We start from the raw sequence: 24,915 nt of genomic DNA, 5'->3' as shown, positions 1-24,915 counted from the left end.
GCAGGTTAATATAATTTTTGGTATAGGAAGGAGATCGTCGATCCGCGTAAATGAGAACGACGAGTTTTGCGACGTTGGTGTATTATGTCGTGTTTTCGTGTTACTGTTGTTGTAAGATATCATGTGTTCGGGTTATTGTTGCTTTGTCGATCATATGGATATTTAGCGATAAGGAAGATTCCTGCGTTGTAGAATAGGTTCCTTTGCGTGTGGTATTCGTTTACGTTAATTGTTTTAGTTATAGCGTGCGTATTCAAGGTATATTATGTAAATAACGAAATGTGACTTTAAGAGTGAACAAATTATCAATTACAATTGCCGGTGAAGTCAAGCAAGTGCTGACAAAGGCAGAGGGCTAGATAACGAAATTCAGGTGTTCAAAATTTGCGCCGATCGAGATAAAGATCGGAGGTAACGAGTTAATGGCCGGAGATAACGTCGGAATATGGTGATTTTTAGGTAAAAACAAATGCGTGGCAGTAAATTATTCAACAAAGGGCACATTTGAATGCACAGGTAACATCAAAGGTAGAGATGCGTCGGAGATATTGAAAAAAAAAAAAAAACGGTGAAATAAACCGGACAAAACCGGTCGGGACAAGACACGCGCGTAGCCAGACAGAAACTATAAATAGACACACAGACAGACAAACACGCGACAAGCGTAGGCCCCTACTTTAGGACTTTTAATTATGGAAGTAATTGACGGTTAAATAAATATCTTGAGGGCTCATAAAAAAAAAAGATTCATATGGCGTGGTGAATGGAAACAGGTCAGTTTATATTACCTCGAGGTGAGGATGGAAACCCAGTATTTTATTTTGTTTAAAAGGTTACCCTGCTCTAAGTTCTGAGTGGAAGGTCTGGTTAGCTTCTAGGAGTATTAGGGCTGCTTGTCAATTTAGGTCCGCAGATGGATAAATGCAAGTAACACCAGATATTTAATTATTTATTTAAAAAGGTATCTTACTCCTAGAATGGAGTGAATGGAAGGTCTGAAAGTTTCAAGCCGCAATCAGGACTGCTTGTCAAAAAATTTGGATCGACAGATAGCGAGGGGGATAAGCTCCCCGAGGCTGTATTTAACAGGCGGCAGTGGAGTCGCAAGGCTCCAGGGGCACATAAAAACGATCTATAGTGCTGTGGGAGAGAGACAGAAGGCCCACTGTGTCTCGAATCCTGAATTAACAGGATACTGTGGTACCGTCTAGTCGGCTCAGTGTTAACGAGTTCACTGAGTGGTACGGGGACGACAGTCCTCACCTAGCTATAGCCAGACGATGTTGATGTGGTTCCGACACGGTGGCGAACAGGCAAGGCTGGTGAAAACGGTCAAAGTTCCGATAACCCATGGCATTGGGCCCGGGATAAGACCGTCGGTTGCTCCCTGGGAGCCTGGTTAGCTCTACGGGATTGAGTGATCGCTATCGACTGGGTCACCGGCCGGTTGGGTCGCAGAGGGCAGTAAGACTTACGAAAAGCAGCCGCGCTCAGCTCAATGTACAGTCAGGCCCTAGTAAACTGAAAACGAATGAGCTAGTAAGTGAGCTAGTGGGAAAGCTACGCGTCCTTGGTTGCGACGTGGAAAGTCAGACCGGACATTTTATTTTAAGGATACCACGCTCCGGGTTGGAGTGGTGAAACTGGTATTTGAGACCAGGGATTTTATGTTGAGGCCTGCCCAAGGAAGGGTTAGGTAACAGAACGGGTGTTCTGTTGGAACTGGGTAGATTATGTTTATTTTTACTGTTGTCTTGAGTAGCCAGCCATGATTGAATGGATAGGACGGGTTTTCTTTGATTTAGTTGTTATTTTTCCTCATCATGTTAGCACTGTTTGGTGTTAATTATTATTTAAAACAAAGGCGAGCTAGTTCAGGGATAGTTTTCCTGGATTAAATGGTTATATCCAATATGAATTGATATTCAATTATACTTTTAAATTGTACAATGACGTCAGATATTGGAGAGCAGTTTCCATTATCTTGAGGATTCTCCGCAAACTTTCTTTGGCCCGCAAACTTTCTTTGGCCCGCTGGACGTGCCTATAGGAGGGGATATGGGCGAAAAGGATCCATCTCCCAGGGCCGGCTTTCACGAAACGTTTCGCAGTTTGCGCAATTGCGCAAAGTCCCTTTTTGCGAACAGACCCTTTCACGAACGTTTCGCAATGTAATTTTGCGCAAAATATTGCGCTATTTGCGCAAGATATTTGGTACAGGTCGGACCCTGTCGCTAAGACTTTTCGCAAGCGTACTTTGGCGTTCGCGTAGCTTTTCTTGTCGTTCTAAACGAAAATAGGCGAATTTACATGTACCCGGTGTACCTAATTACTGTCTACAACCGACCACTACCGTCCACAAGCACTAATATTACCGTCCACACAACAGTCCACAAGCTATAAATACCGTCCACAAGCGTTGTCCCATATGAAAGAAGTGTAAAATCAGATAATAGTTAGAAATGTAACGATGGTGCTTTATTGGAAAAAACTACGTAATGAACGCGGGTCTGTAGACGTTTTCAAGACGGTGAACCAGACTCGATCGATTGTCTCATTTGTTGCATTGAAAACCACGTAAAACGATGTTTACTACTGTATACTAGTCTTCCAAAATGAAAAAAAGGAAGAAAAAAAAAAACGTTCATAAGTATACAGTAAACATCGATATAGCCAGGTTGCCTTTAGATTCAACAAGCGTTCAACGATACAGTCGAGCGTGCGGAGAACGGACTCAGCACTGAATGCGGTTATTTCAATAAATAAAGTTTATATAACTATCAGTCATTTTTGTCTATAAAAATCCATGGTTTTACCCTACTCCGTTTTTAGAATAATTGAATGAAGGACGGCCATAAGCATACAGAAAAATCAGATGTAAAAATAATAAAACAATTGTTTATTGACAATTCACGCCCGACTATGCATACCAATAGCATTAGTCGGTGTTATAACTTTTCTGTCAAAACCTGGTTAATTTTCTAATATGAGAAAACTTTGGGATGGGAGTAAATATCTTGTTGAAATGTTGTTTATTAGCCAAAATATAACCAGAAATTTTGCAAGATGTTTTATTTAATAACTCTAGCATCACTTATGTTATTTATAGATCCAAATGTAGTGTTGGAATTTGATTAAATACAGTAGCAGTGCTCTTATATGGCAGTGTTATCTTGATGAAAGAAAGATATTAGTAATAACAATATCAGTATTTAAATGAAAAGATGGGGACAGGTGTTCATAAGATCAAAGATAATGGGATTATTATAATGTTTGCAACCCAAGTGTCCGAATAAAAGCAAGTGCAAGTGTATCCATCACTCTAACCATGTCTGGAAAGCAAGTGGACCGATTATTCTCCTCTATGGAGACTCTCATATCAGGCGGTTGCGGGACGGCCATTTGCCAGCCCCAGGTGAATTTAGATGACATATGCATTCACGTCAACCATCACTACTTTTTATGCTTAATAAGACTCCTTTACTTTTTATGCATTTTTGAAATATTTTTTAATATATTTTATGTTGGTTTCTATAAAGAGTATATCGGTATCTCAAAACGATAAGACTCGACAAGCAAAATGATGAAACGACTTTGTAAAAAATACTTTTCTCTCAAATGTTGAAAGTGACTATCTCAAAATAATGTTAGCACCTCCTCCCCCCCCCAAAAAAAAATCTTATCAAAATGATACTTTAATCATTTTTGTAGGCCTACAAACTGCGTTCTATACATCCAGAGCACGAGCATTTGTTGTCATATTTCTTGCCTCCGCGGCCCGAAGAGCAGTGTTTCGAGATTACAATATTTACTTCCGGGCACGACGTCGTGCGCTAACAGCGAAAAAAATTGCGAATTGTTTCGAGAAAGCTACGCAAAAAAAATTAGCGCAATTGCGCAAACCATAGCGAATGCGCAACCTGCGAAACGTTTCGTGAAAGCCGGCCCAGGTCTGAACGGGATTCTTTCTTGATTTTGTGAGATCTGTTGCCAGTTTTCTGTTCAGCATTAGTACGAATAAATGTAAAACTGTACAATAATAATAAAAAAAATTGAACCAGCAAGTTTTATTACTTTATCTACAACACCGCCCTTTTGGCGGTCACGTGAGCTTTGTTAGTCACGTGAGCGGGAAATATAAATTACCCGCTCAACCAGTCTGTCCGGAGATCTGGCATATCAATGCGTAAGCGGTGATTATTACAAAAAATCCTACGCGCTTGCACAAAATAGTCCGCGACGTGTGTTTCGCGCCATATTTTGCAAAATCCATATCTGTTATGAAAATCCATGAAACTCTGTGAATAGCCCATTATTCTGCTTGAAACTTTCAAAAAATAAAATTTAGAACTTGATGTAAACGCACAATGTAAAATTAACATTTCATTTCCGTGGAAAAATTTGTATCAGCTGTCTAAAAATAGCACACGCGTTTTTCCCAAGCTGACCTTGGAATTTTTTACCCAAAAATGAAATGATTGCAGAAAAAATGGACAAACCTAATTTTTTGATTTTATAATGATTTATGAAACTATATATGCTTAAATTACACCACGAAGAATAATTTTTTTGTGAGACCTTCCTTCTTTGTAAAATCTCTATTTTAGTGCGAATTATGTAGGTCAGTCGAAATTGGGACTGTCACGTTGCACTGAGCAAGTGACTCGAGAGCGTTTTTCTCGGTAAATCTTGCATTTCGGTTGAAAATATGGAATGTTCAGCTTTTCAAGTGTATATTTATAGTATACAGTGTGTCACTGTCATAGTGAGAGCTGTTATGGAAAACAATACATGAAGAAACGACATCGGTGCTGCAGATAGACCATATCGCTGCCATAACATGGTTTCGGACTGGAAAATTTTGCCGTTTGCCTTTCAAGTTACATAGCTTTGGGTTTGCAGACTAAAAGGTGAGTCTTTTTTGCATTCACTAAGTCTCATAGAAGCGCCGAAATATATAGAAATGATTTTGGAGTAACCTCCCTTCGCATAGTTCAAATGCACTTGTTGACGTTCAGTCATACACCCCATTCTCATAGATTAGATCGACCTACATTGGATCGACCTAACTCCCTGGGGGTTCACGCTAAATAGCTGTCAGCCGGGCGGACACGAAAGTTAATTACCCCTTACAGCTTGTAGTAGGCGGGGACGGACACTCAAGGGGGATTATCTGACAGTAATCTAGTGAGACTCCCCGCGGTGATAGATCGATCTAAAAGTTGTGAGAACAGAGCCATAGTGAATTGTTACATTTTGTTGCAAAGTTACAGTTGCACTTTGTTAAATGTGTACTTGCGTACCTTTATCCCTTCTATTTCCTTTATGGAGTTGGAATCTAGACATTTTCCAAAATAGGGGGTGTGTGTCTATACACACCTGTTAACTAGCATATTGCGCAATCAGCATTACAGGTGTACTAAAGGTCTTTCTAGGGCAGGTTCCAAAGTTGTTTTACATTATAAGTTTAAATATTGTGTTTTTTTTACAATTTTTCTCTATTAATATCTGAAATTGTTGGTATTAAAATAAAAGTAAATGAAATAAGTTTAAATTAAATTAAACAAGTTTTTAAAAAATAGTTTGTCAAGGCACAGCCACACTTTATGACCAAAGCATACTTTATGACCTATGCATTGTGCTTTTTCAGTTTTAGTGAAATGCTGACAGCATACAGGTCTATCCCTGCCTAAGCTGTAGCATGAGAATGGACTTGATGGCATGAAATGAAAAGATACCAGTTAGAAGGTAATTAAGTGTTTATCAAAAAAAAAAAAAAAAAAAAAAAAAAAAGAAAGCCAATACTTCTGTATTTTTTTTATAACTGGCCTATAACTAGTAGGACCAAGGAATTATTAATACTATATAGTACTTTGATAAACAACTGGTGTGAGACTGACAATGAGGTGATTTTTTTTTTTTTTTAATCTATAGGTTTTTCATTAAATTTCAGTTTTTATCTGCTTTGTATAAATTTGTTTCCACATGTATGATTTTATCATTATATTATAATTATTTTTAACAGATTCCTGAATTTCATATCAGCTGACAATAAGGGAAGAGGTGTTCTAGTCAAGACCAGGGAAAATTTATTTCCACACAATTTTGTGTGATGGTGCTGTTGATGCAGGTGTGACTGAACAAGAGATGGTGTTTTGTAGAGTCTTGGATATTATTTACCCTAGAAACCTTTCTCATAGCAGACTAGTTCTGGAACATTATTTTCTTCCAGTATCAGGGGTCAAAACAGACGGTCGCCCACTCGCCAATGCGACTTAGAAACGTCCCGGGCGACTACCTGTCGTTTTGGCGACCGCTGAAAAGTGCCGAACATCGTTGCCAAACCCACAGTCTGCGACGTTAAGCACTAGCCCGAGGCAATTGCCCACCTATAGTGGCACCGGGCTAGTAAAAAAGATGAAATTTTATAAAGCACTAGCTGTAATTTTGAACCTATTTTAACACTCAGTACGATTTCAAAAATATGAGTCGCCAGTCTTCTTTGTCCCTGCCTCTTATTTGACGTTTCTAGATAGTATGATATGCCTCTCAGTTGAAAAAAACTCACACCTAGCTCAAACTACTGAATATTGATTAGTTGCTATAAATAACTTCACTGTAGTTATTCATAGTAGCAGTCTGTCTGATCAGCGTGTCGGCATCTTTTAATTTGACCAGTTTGTTGTCATGACTACAAATTGCTGTCAATCAAGAAACTGGATCAGACCGGAATTCTTTGGTACTTGCAACAGGTTCTTTGTCAAAACAACACTGTCTCCGAAGCAAGTGTAATGTATGCGTTATCTCATAGAACATTAAGGTTAGGACCACTTAGCAGACTGAGGGGTGGAGTATTCTATTTCCTTTTTTGTTTATATTTTTTATTTATAATTTTAATGTCCATGAGTAAATACATGGCAGTTACATAAATACCCTATGAACTATTCTTGACAATGTGGGATAGTTCAGTTTATGCCATGGCTACCCCTCCACACTTTGTCCTGGTAAAGTCCTTGAAAAGTTGTTTTTACAAATATATAACCAAAAGAATTGTTACCAAAAAAAATTGTAAGACGTTTGTTTAATTACCCTTACAGCACCTATGTATTTTAAATTAGAAGTGGCATTATATACCGATGTAATTGGAAATAAATTGTCAGAAAAGAGCCATTGTCAATAAAAAGAATAGGAATTTAAAAAACATTTTGATTGCATATAAAAAATGGAAAAAAAGATATAATAAAAATATGAAAAGTAAGGGTAACTATATTCAGTATTACAAATTTTAAAAAATAATTTTTTCAATATTAAAAGAATTAAATATGTTTTTAATTAATTTTACCACCCCATCAACTGGAAATTAACCTGATTGACTTTGTTATTCACTTGCTCTACTTCTATAATAAGGTTTATAAGAAAGTACAGTATGGTACCACAACTCTTTACAGCATCTGCTTAAACTTTTTAAATGAATTATTTAAATTGGGCTAGTGTTTTTTGGTTCGGGCTAGTAAAGTTTGAGAGAAGTTTTTTCGTCTCGCGTTCAACCCCAGCAATTAAAATTAAATTAAATTTTTAAGATTAAAATATGGATATATGTAGAAGTTATATTTATTTCATAATAATTTTTTATATATCCATTTTATTTTTTATATATTATGATAATGATGAGCTAGCAGAGGAGGATGTGTACAAACAGTTAAAGGAACTGACTAGAATATGAATGTGTTTAGATAATCATATAGAAATAAAAATGGATGTTAAACATGTATGCATTTACGTTATATCTAGTAGCTTGAAACTACTAATTTTTAACGTAAAATTTTACGGACCAGTACTTCTTGGTACGGACCAGTACCTCTAAGATCCACTGGTCCGTATTGGCCAGTCCTGCCCAAATTCTGTTTTGACCCCTTAGTATTAAACAGGATGGGCTTTGACCCAAAAGACTTCCATTGAGAGTGGCCTGCCTTTAAAGAGTACATAGGTGGCAGGTTTATAGTGAATTAAAAAAAAAAAGACGTGTACCGATTTGTTTCAAGGCTAGGAGACCAGACAAAGATTAGAATACATACAATAATGCTAACTGAAATTGCCTTGTTCAGCTTGTCCACTTCTCAGGTGGAGAGAGGATACAGTGCTCTCAAAAGAATCAAATCTGACTGGAGGTCAAGTTTGGGGAATATTATGCTTAAGTTAACAAATTTTTGACGGCAGTTTTAAGGGGCCAAGTTTTGATGATCATTTAGTCAAGGAATCTATCAACCACTGGGTGGCAGGGAAAACAGCACAATTTTGAACTTGAAAATTGGTTTAGTTTTCTGATTGTCATATCCAGGTAAATGACCTGACCATTGAAGATTCTAGGGAAATAAAATATTGAAACATACTCGTATGCAATACTGAAGTTTTTTTTTTTTTTTTTTCATTTTTAATGCATTTTACTTTGATATGTAGACTATTTAATTACAAATTATATTTAAGAATTTTCAGCTGGGGAGGATCTTATTTGTATGTCAGTTTTGGCTAAAGTAATATTCATGACTTGATGGGGCAGGTGCTTCTCCTGCCCCCAGAATAGACAGATCAAGTTTGCCAAATAGTTTATTGCAGCCTTGTTAACTGCTTTGATTTAAAAGGCAAACTTTGAAAAAGTTCAGTGCATATTCATGAGGCTGAATGAACATTTCCCAGGAACAGTGTTTTAAGGACACAAGTTTACTTAGTTGTGTTTATTACACAGATTTTAATATTTTGCATGTAAATTTAAGTAGATAAGGGATTTTTTCAAATCATAATTGGAAGGGCCTCATTTTAAATATTTTAATATGTAAGAGACAAAAATAGTACTAGTACATAGAAATAAATCTTGAGCAGTAAAATAAGAGAACAAGGCATTAGTGCAGATCTTAATATAATGAATAAACCGGTGCTGAATGATTTTTTTTTATTATCAAAACCCTTTCAGGCTTTAAAAAGTACAACCTGGCCATAGGCCAGTACTTCATTGTACAGTAAATATATATCCAAATAAAAAATCGTGTTTTATTTATTACTAGATATAGCAATATCTTCCTATATTAGTCAAAATTCACACTGGATTTCTTGTGGGGTGGATCATAACTATACCATTTTTGATGTTTTCAGAATGAAGCATATAACTCTTGGAATAAATCTGATGTTTGATGTACAGTCCTTGTTCGTATTTTTATTTTCATTGTAATCTGTTTGCTCTGATATTCAGAATATTTAAGAAAACTTGTAGTCTTTCTAAGTCGGGTCAGTGCTTCAGGTTGGTCACGTGACGCTATAAATTATGACGAAAATGGGGTTCCATTTTGTCGTCGTTTTGGAGATTCACTTATTTCCCCACACAAAATGGGTAAAAATTGTAGGAGACATACCTTATGATATAGCATTTGAAAGTTTATGATCTCGTCTTTCTGCAAGATATAATTGTTTGAAAATATTTTGCGTTTCCTGCGATACATAATCACAGTAACCTACTGCACCTGAAATAATCGGTTTTGCAACTTTTACACAGACTTCACGGGATTATTAACACTTTGCCAGCCAGTTGGGACCCGAACGCAACATATATTTAATTTCAACACGAAGCCCACTTGTTTAGCTTTTAGAATATATGTAAAACGCTGGTGAAATAAACATTGTAGCAATTTTGTAATAGTTGAAACGCACTGGTGTGACACGCTTCAGAAATGCGAGTGCTTGGCGTCGATTTCACCTCGCGCTAAAAAAAATGGACAAAGCTGAATTTACAAAACATATATACTGCCAGAAACCCAGCTTAATTGGCTTTCATGATTTAGTTTTTAAAAAATTGTGAGATTTCAAATTCTTACAGAAATCTTTAAATAGAAAATTGCGGACACCTGAAACGGGGCTCCATTTGCAATCACCCGCGTGGATAAATCTCCCATTTTACAGTTCTAAATCTATTTTTTATGACAACTAACCTTAAAATTCCGAATCCCTAGACATTCCCGCTTCCTTTTATATACATATCGTTTAATCACATCAACAGTTGACAAAAATACACATGAAAACAAGAAGAGATCAAAAGTCGTCCATTCTCACTCGATTTTGCTGAAAGTAGTGCGGAAATGGCCGTCGCTTCAGTCAATGTGCACGCGCAGCTCGGAATCTCCGGACAGACTGAACAGTATTCTTGAGTTATTTTTACTCACACTGTCACGTTGGCGTGTATGTATGTACAGGAATAAAGAAGCTGATTCTTCTGAGATTCAGTCGATGTTTGTTGTGATACTCAGTTACAAATGGCGCAGTCGACAGGATTCAGCTTTTCCTGTTTTCAACGATATTGACGTACCTCTGAACTTTACGGAGATCTTGGGTAGATAGCAAACAAACGGTGACGGTACTTCTAAGTTGAACAATAGCACATTCCATCCACCGTATGGGAGGGAACGGATTTTCAACCAGTCACACCCTTCTACAAGGTGAGATCTCAAAGTAATCGTCAATTTGTCATCGTAACGACTGATAGTTAGGCCTACCTGTACGTAAAGATACACGAAGTGCTTATTAGGCTTCGTTAGAGAGACATTTGTGTCGATCGTCTTGAGTGAGCCTTGCTCGTTGTGATTGGTCTCCGGATTGGACTTTGTCCCGGGGATAGCACTGTGATTGCCATCGGGACAGGTGAGGACGTATTCGGCTTTGATGTGTCTGCTGTGTTTGTTGCCAGGACCGTAGTGTTAGAGAGAGCTGGGCTCAGAATCTCGAAAGGATCGCTATGTTGCGCACGCGCTATAGCATAGCTAGCGTGCGCTATTTGCTAGTGCGATTGCACCCACCTGATATCTCGAAGCCTTAGCAAACGCAACGCAATAAATGCCTGTCCGGAAGTACAATTATAGTCTCGAACACACGCGTACGCCTAGCGGTTCTTTTTTGTTTGGAGGAACGATAGTAAATCGCACGTGAAATGGAGAAACACAGCAGGGAGCGTTATAAAACCGATGAGCTCGCGGTGTTGGTGGAGGAGGTCTCGTGTAGACCTACACTATTTAGCCCCTTCACCAACACCGTGACTCTAAAGTCCAAAGAAAAACAATGGGCTGCAGTTGCCGAAAAGTAAGTTGAATAATTATGATTAACAGTCCTTTTCTGTTAATCGTAGTCTGTTTTGCCATGTTAAAATTATATCCATTATATTTAATTATTGCTTATTGATGATTTAGTTTGGTATGTTGTTGTAGTTATTCAATAAAAGTAATTGTAATTGCTCTCTATTAACACATCTTGACATGGTCATGCACAGTATGATGAAGCAATAAAGTGGTGATTCTTATATATTTTTTTTATTAAAATTATGAATGCTTTCCTTTTAGAGTTAACAGTGTTTCACATATAAAGAGGAGTTTCCGAGAGGTCAGGAAAAAATGGCATGACCTCACGTCTCGCACTAAGCGCAAAGAGGCCAAACGCCGTGCAGCAATGCGGCAGAAGGGTGGTGGTGTGGGGCCCAGTCCACTGTCAGAGTGGAAGAAGAAGGTGTTATTTTGTTATTTATTTTTAAAAAAATGAATTTGTATATTAAATTGCACAATGGCTAACTTCGTTTTATATTTAATTGCTTTAAGAACATCAAGATGATATTTAGTAGAGTAATTAACTTAGACTGACTCTGTGAATATGAATACGTCAACACTGAGTTTCACAGACATGCCCTATTGGAATGTCCAATAACCAGGAGGCATATTTTATATATACATATATCTCTATATGTTTATACTGATCAGGTAATAGAGATAATTGGAGAAACTGCAGTAGAGGGTATCAAAGAATTGGCTGGAAACGACAGCCAGTTGTTCATAGGTATGAAATGTAACTATAATGAATTAGCCTAGTAAAGGTCAAATGATATAGCTACAGTGTATGAATTTGATGTATGAAATTGTAATAACTGCTTTGGAAGAAATATGTGACCAAGTTATTCAACTTAGTTCTTGAAAGTGGTTTAAATGTAATGTTTGGTAATAAAGTACATGTATTTGTTCTTATGTAGATGATAGTAATGCAGAATCCACCTCCATGAATACTAGGAATGATAGTAATGCAGAATCCACCTCCATCTATACTAGGAATGATAGTAATGCAGAATCCACCTCCATCTATACTAGGAATGATAGTAATGCAGAATCCACCTCCATGAATACTAGGAATGATAGTAATGCAGAATCCACCTCCATCTATACTAGGAATGATAGTAATGCAGAATCCACCTCCATCTATACTAGGAATGATAGTAATGCAGAATCCACCTCCATCTATACTAGGAATGATAGTAATGCAGAATCCACCTCCATGAATACTAGGAATGATAGTAATGCAGAATCCACCTCCATGAATACTAGGCATGATAGTAATGCAGAATCCACCTCCATGAATACTAGGAATGATAGTAATGCAGAATCCACCTCCATCTATACTAGGAATGATAGTAATGCAGAATCCACCTCCATCTATACTAGGAATGATAGTAATGCAGAATCCACCTCCATCTATACTAGGAATGATAGTAATGCAGAATCCACCTCCATCTATACTAGGAATGATAGTAATGCAGAATCCACCTCCATCTATACTAGGAATGATAGTAATGCAGAATCCACCTCCATTAATACTAGGAATGATAGTAATGCAGAATCCACCTCCATCTATACTAGGAATGATAGTAATGCAGAATCCACCTCCATCTATACTAGGAATGATAGTAATGCAGAATCCACCTCCATGAATACTAGGAATGATAGTAATGCAGAATCCACCTCCATGAATACTAGGAATGATAGTAATGCAGAATCCACCTCCATGAATAATAGGAATGATAGTAATGCAGAATCCACCTCCATGAATACTAGGAATGATAGTAATGCAGAATCCACCTCCATCTATACTAGGAATGATAGTAATGCAGAATCCACCTCCATGAATACTAGGAATGATAGTAATGCAGAATCCACCTCCATCTATACTAGGAATGATAGTAATGCAGAATCCACCTCCATGAATACTAGGAATGATAGTAATGCAGAATCCACCTCCATGAATACTAGGAATGATAGTAATGCAGAATCCACCTCCATGAATACTAGGAATGATAGTAATGCAGAATCCACCTCCATGAATACTAGGAATGATAGTAATGCAGAATCCACCTCCATCTATACTAGGAATGATAGTAATGCAGAATCCACCTCCATCTATACTAGGAATGATAGTAATGCAGAATCCACCTCCATCTATACTAGGAATGATAGTAATGCAGAACCCACCTCCATGAATACTAGGAATGATAGTAATGCAGAACCCACCTCCATGAATACTAGGAATGATAGTAATGCAGAACCCACCTCCATGAATACTAGGAATGATAGTAATGCAGAATCCACCTCCATGAATACTATGAATGATAGTAATGCAGAATCCACCTCCATGAATACTAGGAATGATAGTAATGCAGAATCCACCTCCATGAATACTAGGAATGATAGTAATGCAGAATCCACCTCCATGAATACTAGGAATGATAGTAATGCAGAACCCACCTCCATCTATACTAGGAATGATAGTAATGCAGAATCCACCTCCATGAATACTAGGAATGATAGTAATGCAGAATCCACCTCCATCTATACTAGGAATGATAGTAATGCAGAATCCACCTCCATGAATACTAGGAATGATAGTAATGCAGAATCCACCTCCATCTATACTAGGAATGATAGTAATGCAGAACCCACCTCCATGAATACTATGAATGACAGTAATGCAGAACCCACCTCCATGAATACTAGGAATGACAGTAATGCAGAATCCACCTCCATGAATACTAGGAATGAAAGTAATGCAAAATCCACCTCCATCTATACTAGGAATGATAGTAATGCAGAATCCACCTCCATCTATACTAGGAATGATAGTAATGCAGAATCCACCTCCATCTATACTAGGAATGATAGTAATGCAGAATCCACCTCCATCTATACTAGGAATGATAGTAATGCAGAATCCACCTCTATCTATACTAGGAATGATAGTAATGCAGAATCCACCTCCATGAATACTAGGAATGATAGTAATGCAGAATCCACCTCTATGAATACTAGGAATGATAGTAATGCAGAATCCACCTCCATCTATACTAGGAATGATAGTAATGCAGAATCCACCTCCATGAAAACTAGGAATGATAGTAATGCAGAATCCACCTCCATGAATACTAGGAATGATAGTAATGCAGAATCCACCTCCATGAATACTAGGAATGATAGTAATGCAGAATCCACCTCTATCTATACTAGGAATGATAGTAATGCAGAATCCACCTCCATGAATACTGGGAATGATAGTAATGCAGAATCCACCTCCATGAATACTAGGAATGATAGTAATGCAGAATCCACCTCCATGAATACTAGGAATGATAGTAATGCAGAATCCACCTCTATGAATACTAGGAATGATAGTAATGCAGAATCCACCTCCATCTATACTAGGAATGATAGTAATGCAGAATCCACCTCCATGAAAACTAGGAATGATAGTAATGCAGAATCCACCTCCATGAAAACTAGGAATGATAGTAATGCAGAATCCACCTCCATCTATACTAGGAATGATAGTAATGCAGAATCCACCTCCATCTATACTAGGAATGATAGTAATGCAGAATCCACCTCCATCTATACTAGGAATGATAGTAATGCAGAATCCACCTCCATCTATATTAGGAATGATAGTAATGCAGAATCCACCTCCATCTATACTAGGAATGATAGTAATGCAGAATCCACCTCCATCTATACTAGGAATGATAGTAATGCAGAATCCACCTCCATCTATACTAGGAATGATAGTAATGCAGAATCCACCTCCATGAATACTAGGAATGATAGTAATGCAGAATCCACCTCCATCTATACTAGGAATGATAGTAATGCAGAATCCACCTCCATCTATACTAGGAATGATAGTAATGCAGAATCCACCTCCATCTATACTAGGAATGATAGTAATGCAGAATCCACCTCCATGAATACTAGGAATGATAGTAATGCAGAATCCACCTCCATCTATACTAGGAATGATAGTAATGCAGAATCCACCTCCATGAATACTAGGAATGATAGTAATGCAGAATCCACCTCCATGAATACTAGGAATGATAGTAATGCAGAATCCACCTCCATGAATACTAGGAATGATAGTAATGCAGAATCCACCTCCATCTATACTAGGAATGATAGTAATGCAGAATCCACCTCCATCTATACTAGGAATGATAGTAATGCAGAATCCACCTCCATGAATACTAGGAATGATAGTAATGCAGAATCCACCTCCATCTATACTAGGAATGATAGTAATGCAGAATCCACCTCCATGAATACTAGGAATGATAGTAATGCAGAATCCACCTCCATGAATACTAGGAATGATAGTAATGCAGAATCCACCTCCATCTATACTAGGCATGAAGACGTGCAAGCTACAGATTCTAGTCATGAAACGGGCTTAACAACAGGTGCTTATTGCATATATATTCTAATGCATCTGTTTTAAAGTTGCAAGTAAAACAATATAAATTATCATATTGAGAGAAACATTGAAATTAAAATTAAAAGAATGCAATCTCCTAGATCCCCATACAGGGAAACACAGCCTATTACATTAAGTTGGATTGGTACAACTCTGTGTGAGATCCTTATACCTTTACTGTGTGACTTGCCTTCTTCAACACCTAGCAGGTAATTAATCTGAGCACACATGCAAGTTCAGTACCCTGTAGCCGCTGGAGGAGGCATGTCATTCAGTTATGCAGATTACACTTTACAAGAGTCACTGCAGAGTGGGACCCATCCTTATACAGATATATTATTTGTTAACATCAGGGAAAGGTAATCATCATATGTTCATATATAGTATTGCTATTTTCTTTGTTAGCTATGAACATTCCTGCCATGTACCATTTAAAAGAAGAGGTATTTATTATATTTAATTTTAGATTTTATTAAAATATATGTATTTATTTTATGTTTTCCAATCAATGTTCACTGCTTCTGATTACTTGCATATTTTAATGTATAATTACATCACCCATTTTAACACATGAATTTAGGACATTACATAATCACTTGATCAAAATGCATTTTGATTATTATTATTATTTATATCAGCCAATTTTAACATGTAAATGCTGATTTCAGCAACCGGTTCATCCAGTAGAAAGAAGAAGGTGCATACATCATCACAAGGTATATAAACATTAATATTTACATTTGTGTTTGAATAAGTAATGCTCTTAAATCATTTGTTCGGGGAGTATATACCTATGTATATAGTGTTTGCTTACAGCCAGACTTCATCAGGGAAATGAGGGCTGTGATAGGCATTACCATCTGTGGGCAGTCAGGTGTGCTTTTCAGTCTATTATTGGTTGAAACATATGAGTTAATTACCGTATTTCTATACCTATTAACAAATGAAACTTTATTGGTAATTTCAAACATATAGCTTATGAAAGCGTTCAACATTGTCAGATGGTCAGCTTTTCATTTTTGTTGCTGCAACTCAACAGGAATATGTTCATTTATGAAGAACTATCACATTGACTTAAAAGTACAGTATCTGTAATATTTAGAATATTGAAAAGATTGAGTTCTTATTATATCATTTTTATATTTAATTATTAATTACATACATCTTCAAATTTCAGATGTAAGTGAAAGGCTTTACAACGTAGAGAAGGATCGCTTAGCATTAGAGGAGGAGAGGTTGAAAGTAGAAAAAGAGCGTTTACAGTTAGAAAGGGAGAGATTAGAAATTGACAAAAGTAACAAAGTGTTATTTGAAAAAATAACAGAATACTGTGAAATGAAGTTGGATGTACTGAAGTGCGAGTCTCTTGTAGATACTTACCAGTGAGTGCATCTTATTGGGATCATGATATTTTTTTGTTTTTGCCAAGACACAGATGTAAGTGAAAGGCTTTACAACGTAGAGAAGGATCGCTTAGCATTAGAGGAGGAGAGGTTGAAAGTAGAAAAAGAGCGTTTACAGTTAGAAAGGGAGAGATTAGAAATTGACAAAAGTAACAAAGTGTTATTTGAAAAAATAACAGAATACTGTGAAATGAAGTTGGATGTACTGAAGTGCGAGTCTCTTGTAGATACTTACCAGTGAGTGCATCTTATTGGGATCATGATATTTTTTTGTTTTTGCCAAGACACATACTAGCTGTATGTTACTGTACATCACTGTACTAGCCATTAGTTGCATCTGTTGTTGCAGTCATCATCCCTGTACTGTGAACTTTCACATATATTATTTTAATTTTGTAGTGAATATGCTGTTAAGTATTATGTTATATTGCATCAAAATTGGCAAAATCCCTATTGTGGACCCTGCCACCACAAATATAATGAAAAATAAAACTTTGTTACTTATTTTTTTACGTACAAGAATGATTATAAGGATATACATGCCAACTTGACTGTATTATTTTTTCCTTTAATTTATGCAATTTCTTTTTGATAATTTTTCAGTATTTTTCATTCAGTAATTTTCAATATGTGAATCAGTTTGATCATTCAGTGCTGTATTTTAAACTAAGTTTATGACCTCGGCAAAGAACTGGAATTTGTTACAAATCTTTTATAAGGGATAGTTTTCATTTCCTTGAAAAGGACTTTATTTTTATACTGTACTTATTAACTTTAATTTAGACAAGAATATACATTTAGGAAATTGTTTATAATATTATTTTTATATTTTATTTAATATTTTCATAATGTTATTGTTTCATAAAATAAAAAATTTATGTAAAACATAACTTGACCATCTGTTTTGTTTCTTACATAAACTTTAAAGTGATTTTATTTTGCCCTATTTGCATTGAAAGTGTACTTCAAAAGTAATTGACTTAAAGTATAAGTCTTTTTGATTCCTGGAATTTGTTATTAAATTTCCTGCATGAACACTAGCTGTTATGTTAAATCAAATCTGTACACCTTTGTCATTTTGTACACTTATTTTAAATTTCAGTTCTTAGTATTATATGCAAAATATAATAAATTATGACATTTTAAAGAGAACATCAGTTTTCATTATTTTGTTTAATGAAACAATAATCCATATTCATCCCACAATGATTCATAAATGATCCAACTGAGAGTTAGAGAAAAATACCAGGAGAATATGGAAGTGTGTGTGTGAGACTCAGAGATCCTATGCTAGAGTTCCAACCTCATCTATTTCATAAGAGATCCTGCATGACTTCAGAGAATGTGCTCAAACTGACTCAAGGGATCAATGAAGAACCTTAAAGAAGACTGACCACGAGGTCTTAAACACTGTCACAAGTGCTTGCTACACCAATTACTGCTGCTTTACATGTAGTCTCTACTGGGTCAGATCAAAGTGGTGGCAGAGAGACAACCTTGATCTGGCATCATTGTCGGTATCCATGCTATGTCCATGCACTGCATATCAAGTTCCCAAGTAAAGAGGGAGATGTTAGGAGAGTTAAACATATATTTGGCTTCCAGAAGGTCATCAGTGCCATCAGTGCTATTCTAGCTCCAATAAAAGTTCCATCCTGATTCCTTTGATGTGAATATGTTTGTTTGTGGAAAGTTTTCAGTGTACAAATGTAGTTCCAAGGTGGGCTGGCTAACAACCCACGACAGCTTCATTTTCAATATCTGTACCATACAAGAGATGTACAAGGTAGGAAATGCCAAGTGGCTTCCCACTCAGAGGCAGTATTTCCACTGTCTCCAATCATGATGTCATTAATCCTGGGGCCGATCATTGAGAGGAAGAGGCATTTTCTGAGAGTCAAAATACAGAAGTGTTGTTGAAAAGGCTCTTGGTGTACCATAAGGCAGATTCATGGGGCTGCTGAGTTGAAGATCCTGACATCGAGGCAGGTGTACATGACTAATGTGTAAAGAAGTTCCTGATTATTTCTTCCCTGGTCCTGAGACCAGAGGAAAGTACAGGACCAACAAACACACATTGTCATGAACACTTGCATCAATGTCAGGATCTTCATCCTCATGGTGCGGGTGGTTGTTTTCCTGACAAAAATTGTGTAGGATACAACAGACAATGATGATTCTCCCACACATCTCTGGGGTGTACCAGAGATGACCACCATTCTTGTACATACACCTAAAATAAAGAAGATATTATTGTATCAGAACATTTGATTATATTTCTTACAGGAAACAATAAATCACAAATTTATAAGACTTTTTTTTTTTACTAGTTAACGTTATTATGATTTATAACCAAGACTTTTGAAACAAAATTATTTGCCAGGTTTTATAATTATGTGTGGGTGTGGGTGAAAAGGGGAGTCACCCTATTGAATGTAGGTTGGGAACTGATTGATGAAAGTAAATACACAAACTTACACCCCATTCTCATAGATTAGATCGACCTACATTGGATCGACCTAACTCCCTGGGGGTTCACGCTAAATAGCTGTCAGCCGGGCGGACACGAAAGTTAATTACCCCTTAAAGCTTGTAGTAGGCGGGGACGGACACTTAAGGGGGATTATCTGACAGTAATCTAGTGAGACTCCCCGCGGTGATAGATCGATCTAAAAGTTGTGAGAACAGAGCCTTAGTTAATGGGTGTTTTCACAATAGGGATTAGATTTATATCCCATAAAGGGTAAACATACCTGAATCTGCCTTTAGTTACACCAAGTGCCTGTTCAACAACAGTCCTGGTTTTCCTTTGGATCTCAGAATAGGCCTCTTCTTCTGCAGTGATCGGGTGCAGGATTGGTGTCATTATGAGAGGAGACAGAGCATACACACTGTCTCCGAGTAGATAACTCCTTGGCAGCATTCCTGCTTCGTACATCTCATGTATGGCACATTGGTTGAAAATGAAGCTGTCATGAGTTGAACCTGGCCATTTTGCGCCATGACATGAAGCAAACAAACACGTCTTTAGTGTCCAAATCATATACCTCAAGTGCCGACAAGGCACTCGGCGTTTATTTACATGCAAATCAGGCAGATGACCAAGTGTCACTGCTAGAGGCAATTACGTACTATACACCTGTGTTTACTCGTTACAATCGAATGCACTTTACATAATACTGGCGTAATCACTTTTCTTTCTCTTTCTCTTTCTTTCTTTCTTTTTTTTTTTTTATAAAAGGATTAAATAATGTATAATAACGGCAAAATCAATACAAAAACATTAGTGCAGTATGTACAGAGGTGTAACAGTAGAGTGTCAATGTCAAAGGTACATGGAAGTCTCCTCTCCGTTTATAGATAACTGAGTGTCAGATTCATAGGTATAAACTCTTTTAAGACATTATTACAAAACATAATCAGTAAGATATTTGGGAGTTTGTCTTTTTCTCGTAGAACGTCTAAGAGTTTGAGCTGGTTGTTCACATAGATCTGATGGAGTTTCAACTTCACCATTTTCGTTGCTTTCGTCAACTTGAGGCTGAAATTCATGGAAAGAGTCAAAGTCATTGCAAGGTTCCTTGTCGTTGTCAGCAGTATTTACGTTTTCATAGTCAGACAAAGATAAGTCCGAATCATCGGAGTTGTCACTACATAAATCGTTGACTTTTCTCCATTTATAAACGGGTACCTTATAACAGTCTGATTGTTTAACTCTATAAGACATAGATCGTAGCTGATTTCCTATGAATTTTTGAACATTGCACCAGTGACCGTCGACTTTTACCACCATGTAGCGATCTCGGTCGTAATTCTTTGTCTTGTCGTGATGTAAATAAACGATATCTCCTACACTGAGATTGTTATCATTGGCGCTTTGTTTTAAAGGCGCTTTAGATTGCATACTACTGTCGTGGTTTTTCGCTCTTATAGAATGCTGATCAATAATCAGTTTTCTATCTGAAGTGGGAATTTGTTGACAGGTGAATTGATCCCTCTGAAAAAGCATTTCCCTCGCAGACAAACCTCCTCGGCGCATTCTAGAATTGAGCTGAGCAACGCACAGGCTGAGAGTAGTTTGAGAAATAGAATCACGCGAGGGATCTTTGCGAAGAATTTCGTCTTGAAGTTCCTGAACTGCTTTTTCCGCCACTGGATTTTTATTGATGTTTTTGGGACGTCCTATTTCGATGACTAATCTAGACGATCGAAGGGACTCATCTGATACTAATGATTTGAATCCAGGAGCAGAATCAGTGCGAATGACAGCAAATGGACCGTCAAGTGGTCGCATTTCTGCACACAGTTGAATGAGACCTTCCCGTAAACTATCCTTAGTTTCGTCCTTCACAAAACATGCGGTTGTGAAAGAAGTGACCGTTTCTCTTACAATCAGTATATTTTGTGAGTGTCGTTTCATAATATCAGCGGCAAATGATGCTCCAACTGTAGGTGGGGGTTCTTCTGAAGACTGTTCCTGTTGAAGATGAGGAATTTTTTTCAAGGAAGCACATCGATGGCATGAATGCGATGTCTCGTCGGCTTCTTTGTCTAAGTTCAACGCGTAAAAGTAGCGTTTTACTACGCTCTTAAGCTGATAACTGGACGGATGTTCTAGACGGATGTGGAGAGCAGTAAGAAGTCCGCTTAACACCTGTCTGGGAACTACTATAAGATCACGTTCGTTTTCCAAAGGTGATTGACGGCGTACTACTAGAAGACCGTCTTTTGCGATGGTAAGACCCTCAATGTGCAGATAACGTTTCACGTTAGACACTCCGTTGTTTTTTTTACTAGGTCGCGTACCTTGAGATAAGTGGGCCTTAGTTCGACGTAGATCGTAGCATTCTTGTTGAATTTGAAGCCATGCTTTCCGGTTGGTGAATGGTAGCTGTTTGATCTCGCTAAGAACATCGTCGGTGGAAACACTAGATACCACGCAGTTTTGTAGGTCATAGACAAAGCTGCAAACTTGACACTTCTGGCTTTGGCATTCTTTTGCGTTTCTACTTGCGAAATCAGTTGGAATATTATCTGAACCTGCCAGGTGTTGCACAGAAACGTGATATCTACTGGCTAAAGAGAGAAATGTGGACACTCGTGGACTTGCAGAAAACTCTCCTCTGCATAATTTAACATGTGCTTGTACGCAAGGCTTACTATCAGTTAAAACATGCATTTGGTGACTTGACTGTATAATATATGGAGCGAAGTGTTTGATCGCAGAAGCTATAGCTAACGCTTCCAGCTCACACGGTATCCAAGTCACCTGATGTTTTCGGAGTTTTGCGCTGAAAAATCCAGATAAACCAAGCTTATCTCCGCGTTTGGCGTACAAAGTTGCAGCAAGACCAGAGTGTCGAGAAGAGGCATCTGTCACAAGCCACAGCTCATCGTTGATCCGAGGAATCATAATAGAACGATGGTTGAGTAGAGCTTTCTTTGAATTTTCGAAGGCAACAACATTCTCCTCCGTCCATGACAGTTTATCCTGGGACTGTTTTCCGGCAGTCATGCTATCTAGGGGAGCAAGTATCGAAGCACAGCCAGGTAGTACGCGTGCGAATGCTTTATAGGCACCAATGAAGGATCTGAGCGCGAAAACTGTCATGGGGCGGTCGCAGTTCGACAATGTAGATATACGGTGAGTGTTGGCAGAGAGAAAACCACTTCTCCAAGTCCATCCGAGGATTGTTGTTTCCCTTGGACAAATCACGGTTTTGGTCGGAGAAAGACGGAGATCACACTTGCTGAGAGCTCGTAGAACCTGTCGGAAATTATCCATCAGTTCTTTCACAGTTTCGCCGCCACAGTAAAGATCGTCGGCGATCTTACAAACGACGCCTTTCATTATAAGATCACCAAGGACACGTGACATCATCTCTTCTAATGCTGTCTCCGACCCGGGCATTCCCATTGCTGAACGTGTGTAGACTCTTACTCCCTTGAAAGGAGTAGCAACTCCACAATATTTCATAGAATTCTTATCCAGTGGAATCTGATAAAAGGCACTGGATAAGTCAGTGGTAATAATGTGTTTCCATCCTCCAATGTTACGTAATGTTGAATTTACGTCAGGTAAAAGAGACGGTTGAGGTTTGCAATATTTTCCAACTTCGTTGAAAGCAGTAACCAAGCGGAACGAACCGTTGCTCTTTTTTACCAGAAATGAAGGGTTCAGATATTCGACATTCACACCCACATCTTCCGGTTTTGCGAAGACGCCAACACTCTCCAGAAAATCAAATTTCTCTTGTAGATCGACAAGTTTGTCTTTGCTATACTGGGGAATCCTGCCCTTCCTCTGGGGCGGTTGAGTAGGACCCATGTTTACCACCGATTTAAAAGGTCCCATAGCACCGTTGTATCCGGGGATTGACGGGTTGAAAACATTGTCGTATGACACAAGTAGTGTCTGAAAATCTTGTTTGTCCCCTGATGTTAACAGAGAATCTGGATCCAACTTTACGGCAGCAGAGTGAAGTACTGGTGACGCAATAGAAATGTTGGCAGGCGAAGTATCCAAAGTGGATGGCTGGAAATCAAGCGATTTTTCACTATCGCTCACTGGACAGACAAAACCAATGTGAGAGTTGCGTTTCACAATACATGGTAGTCCGGTGTCGTTTGTAAGTCTTATTTTGTTATGAACTGATCTTACGACTTGCGGATTTAACCACACAGGCGAAGAATCATTGCCATAGACACATGGTTCAACGGCGAGTTCCTTCTCACCAATCAAATTATCAGGAATGACAGTTTCAATATAGTCTCCAGGCCAAAGCGTGGAATTTATTGGTCCCGCGCGAAGTATATGAGACTGAGTATGTTTGATGTTTGCTGTAGATCGAACGTTTTTTCCAGCATCATACGTAATAGAGGAGCCATCTGAAAAGGAAATCAGCTTTCGGGCTGGTCTTAAAGTAATATCGTTCATCTCTAAAAATGGAGTTCCGGCCAAAATTTCGGTACTCAACTGGTCTACTACGAGAGCCTCCAGGAAAAACGATCTCTCATTTCGAGTGAGGTGTATACGAGTTTCACCTATAACGTTCAAGGTGGATTTCCCGTCTGCCTGGCTGGCTGTTTGTGACTTGTTAGGTAAGATGGGCGCTCCTATCTCTATTGCAGTAGTCTGACTTATCAAATTAGACTCGGCACCACAATCGAGTGTTAAATGAACCGGGTGTTGATTGTGATAACCATCGAAGCATGGAGAAGGACTAATGCGGACACGTTGACCTCTGCGCTGGGAATCTCAAAATTTGAGTTGGTAGACACGTCTGCTACAACAATTTCCTCATCAGAGGATGACTCTTCATTGCACATAACCTGGTGAGTCCTGGTGATGTAAAGTTTATCTTGCTCGGGTAAAAATTTGCAAGTGCTGAGAAAATGATCGTAGCGTTGTCGACCGGCCTGTTTACAAAGCGGGCAAGAACGTTTTTTTGCGTTGAAAATAGGAACGTGCTCCTTCACGGGAGAGAAAATTTTGGGTTTTTGCTTTGTAATTGCTCTCATGGCACGAATTTCCTCGTGAGAATTCAATTGATCCAATAATGAATCTAAAGCTTGAGATATTTCAGGTTTGATTGAAGCGAGAGTTCGAGATCGTAACTCCGTTCCGTATCGCTCTTTCACTAGCAAGGGCAAATCTTTGTGAATTAACTTCAACCAGGTGAGTATGACAAAGTTTTCTAAAGAAGGCGAAATTTCTTCGTCGTCTGTCATAACCTCGTTGTGATGAGTAATACCACCATCGGCGGTGAGCAAACTGTCTTCTACAAACGCCATTAAACGTTGATATAAATCCTCCGGCCTCTCGTCGGGTTCAAGTTTTATTTGCGCAAAGTCTAGAAAGTGAGCGCCGGTTGATTGAAAACCAAAGTGTAACCGAATAGACTGCCAAACAGAATTCAGACTG

At 38.0% G+C, this 24,915-nt stretch overlaps 3 long non-coding RNA genes across 3 annotated transcripts in view; 2 read left to right on the top strand and 1 right to left on the bottom strand.

The window, feature by feature from the left end:
- LOC147760076 (uncharacterized) overlaps window positions 1–24,915 on the top strand; it is a 94,280-nt gene that overhangs the window by 12,706 nt on the left and 56,659 nt on the right. The window lies entirely within an intron of this gene.
- Window positions 4,556–6,237, top strand: LOC147760079 (uncharacterized). Its single transcript, XR_015331264.1, has 3 exons — window positions 4,556–4,910; window positions 5,651–5,748; window positions 6,026–6,237. It is a non-coding gene; the product is annotated as an uncharacterized LOC147760079 (long non-coding RNA).
- Window positions 8,793–10,176, bottom strand: LOC147760078 (uncharacterized). The gene is made up of 2 exons (XR_015331190.1): window positions 9,978–10,176; window positions 8,793–9,443 (listed from the first exon to the last, which is right to left on the bottom strand). It is a non-coding gene; the product is annotated as an uncharacterized LOC147760078 (long non-coding RNA).

This window comes from Lingula anatina, chromosome 9 (assembly GCF_051362555.1).
Source record: "Lingula anatina isolate TDL-2025a chromosome 9, LinAna3.0, whole genome shotgun sequence".
Lineage (NCBI taxonomy): Eukaryota > Metazoa > Brachiopoda > Lingulata > Lingulida > Lingulidae > Lingula > Lingula anatina.
The sequence above is the reverse complement of the archived record's forward strand: the minus strand, read 5'-3'. Positions and strand labels throughout refer to the sequence as shown.